The sequence below is a fragment of the Quercus robur genome, chromosome 4, assembly GCF_932294415.1.
Source record: "Quercus robur chromosome 4, dhQueRobu3.1, whole genome shotgun sequence".
NCBI lineage: Eukaryota > Viridiplantae > Streptophyta > Magnoliopsida > Fagales > Fagaceae > Quercus > Quercus robur.
Window position 1 is genome coordinate 57,681,056 of NC_065537.1, and position 3,374 is coordinate 57,684,429.

The window sequence follows — 3,374 nt, forward strand, 5'->3', positions numbered from 1 at the left end:
AACTACAGAGCGAGCATTTTCAGCCATGAATATTATCAAGAATAGGCTTCGCAACAAGATGGAAGATGATTTTCTAATGGACTCTATGATTTTGTACATTGAGAAGGAGATTGCTACAAAATTTGGTACAGAATCAATCATAGACAACTTTCGAGACTTAAAAGAGCGTTGAGTTCCATTTTGATAAATGTGTTGAAATGTTTAAACAACACTTATTTTGTATGTTATACTTTGTCGACATTTTTATAATATCAAATGTTTAAGAAACACTTATTTTATATGTAGTATTTTGTTGAATATGAAATAGGTGTTAGTTTTTATTTCTATATATAAAAAAAAAAAAAAAATTGTTTTAAGCTTTGGCCCCCCCCAGGTTCAAATCCTGGTTCCGTCCCTAACAGTGACAAACTGTCACAACAACCATCGTTGCAGTTGCCACCACAACCCATAGTGACAAACGACGATGTTTCTCTCCTTAAAAACTCTGAAACCCACTATAGCCACTATAGCAACAACAGCAACATCAACATCAACAGCGGCGACAACTTCGACGAACTCAAGAAGAAAAAAAAGGAATGGAAACCCAGTGAAAAGGAAAGAAAAGAAAAAAAAAAAAAAAAAAAAGGAACCCAAGCCCAGAAACCCAGTGAAAAGGAATGGAAAAAAAAATGCAACCAAACCCAGAAACCAACGTGAAAAGAAAAGAAAAGAAGAAGAAGAAGAAGAAGAAGAAGAAGAAGAAGAGAATGGAGAGAGGTGTGTCCTAGACTCGGGAAAGAAAAAAAAAAGAGAAAAAGAGAAAAGAAGATAAAGTTTGTTGGAGAGAGCAAAAAGTCTGACCATGGGATCCGTATGTAATTTTAATTACAAAAATGCTATTGAAAGTAGAGTTATGGAAACTGAAAACACCTAAAATGTGTGTCGGGGGCGAAAAAGTTTCCTTCCCGACAAATAAGATTTATGTTGAGTCAGAGGGTCTAAACCGAAACTCGACGATGGGCTTGATGCATGGCCCAAAGGCTATCGGTGAAGGTTCAAGAAGTCCACTATATCTTATGCCTTGGGCTTAGGTTGGAACTGTCAAGAGTGGCCCATGAACAATCCCTACAGCAAACACGTCAGCATGGTTGAAAAACATACTGTAAGAAATAACCCAGCAATAAAGTATTTTTGCAGGAAACAGCCGAGCAGTAAAAATGTTTATGCAGAAAAGGGCCCAACTGTTAAGGTACTCCTGCAGAAAATAGCCCAGCAGTAAAGTAAAACAAAATTAGTTACTTTACAAACTAAGGGAAACATCTATGTTTTCAGACTCATCGTCCGTTAGCGCTGGAGAGGAATTTTCTAATACAACAATGTGAGGGAAAAACTTTATAGTGATAGTCACATCATAACCATTGATAGTAAATGAGTAGATAAATATCATAGGTTCCATAATAACAAATAATGGAGAAGACTTAGTGTGAGATGAAGGAAGAGAGAGAGATCTCAGCTAGCATAGCAAGATCATTATGGTGCCATGGCATGCTTACGCATATAATATATGTAGTGAGTAGAGAGAATCATTTGTGAGTATAATGAGTATGAGTGTATAGTAGTACTGTTAGAATATTCTGCTGGGGCAAGTAAGTGTTTATGAGTAGAGTTATGAGAAAGTATTTGTGAGTTAGGAGCTGGGAGACTTAGTTTCTATGCTTGAAACTAAGAACTCCAAGGCTTTTTCAGAGCTTAGAGAAAGCTTAAACAAAGAGGTTAAGGTAGAAACTTTTCTGGTGTAAGTCTTAGTGTGTTGTTGGTTGTTGAAGCATTAATGGAGAGCTCCATTTATATTAAGGTTTTCAGGGGTTGATTAGCAAATAATCTTTGCTGAATCTTTCTCAATCTCCATAAAATCCTTAGAGAATCGTTCTTAAGATTTTTAGCTAAGAATAGTAGGCTTAACTTTAGAAGTTTTCTGTTGTTTTGGGTAATCACAGCTAGGTTTCTAGCTTTAGCATTGAATGCTAATTAGCCTTGGCTGATAGGATTAGAGCATGCTTTAGGCTAATGATCTTGGATATGTTGCAACTAGAATCAGAGTTCCCTAGGGCAGATTGGACCACCTCAAGCCAGGTGTCAACCTTGGAGCCCTTGCTGAGAACTCTGCTGGGATCCCCTTTGGTGTCCTCCAAACCACATTTCCCTAAGTTTCCCCATTTGGGGTTCATGTGCTTGGTTCATGAACCAGAAAATACATATTTTTAGTATGAAAATAAGCTAATTTTGTGTCGTTTCAAGAGCTTTACTGGTCTGGTCATGGCGGCTTTGTTTTCTTAACTGAATGAGCTGAAGGAGAAAGAAGTAACAGTTGGTTGAAGCTTTCTTAGCTTTTTGTCACATCACTTTTAGCTTTATGTCACTTGAGAGATGATGGGATTTCAGCTTGTGGAGGAAGGATTCATCCCCTGGTGGACATATGTCTGTTTTCTGACTGATTAGACATGTTGGGACCTAATGGGAAGGTGCTCCAACTGTTTATTTATTGCTGAGATTTGGCTGACTAGTTCACGTGTTCTTTAATTGTTGAGATTTGTTTATGGGCTGGTCTGACCCAACTGGGCTTTGTTGATAAGCTTGCTTGGGCTTTGTTAACCCTACAAAATGAGTAGTTTTGCCATGGGTGATATTCATGGGCTTTATAGTTTGATTATGGAAATAATAGACATAATTCCCATAAAATTTTGTCAAAGAGATATTCTTTTGAGAAATGAATAATTTGTATTTCCCATGAGTTGGAGATCTAACAAATGTTGAAATAATATTTGAATTTAGTAAATATGTGTCAGAGTAGCATTTGGGCTTCATGAAATAGTTGCCAAAAGATTATTTGGGCTTTGCAAAAATAAGTGCCAAATTAACATTTGGGCTTTAAGTATAAAGTAATTGTTTTTGCCAAAATGTCATTTTGGGCTTTGTAAGATAATTGCTAGAATGATTTTAGGTTTTGTAAAATGGATGCCAAATTAGCATTTGGGCTTTTATAAAAATAGTGTAAGATAATTGCCAAATTAGTATTTGGGCTTTATGAAAGAATTGCCAAGATAATATTTGGCCTTTATAAAATAGTGCCAAATTAGTATTTGGGCTTTGTAAAATAGTGCCAGATTAGAATTTGGGCTTTGTGAAAATAGATGCCAAATGGGCTTTGTGAAAATAGATGCCAAATAAGAATTTGGGCTTTGTAAAAATAGATGCCAAATGAGAATTTGGGCTTTGTAAAAATGATTTTGAGATTTTGTAAAGTATTGCCGTGTAGTAACGGGCTTTGTAAATAGTGTCACATCATAGTGCTGCATCGTAACAGGCTTTGAATTTGCTACATCGTAGTGAGACAT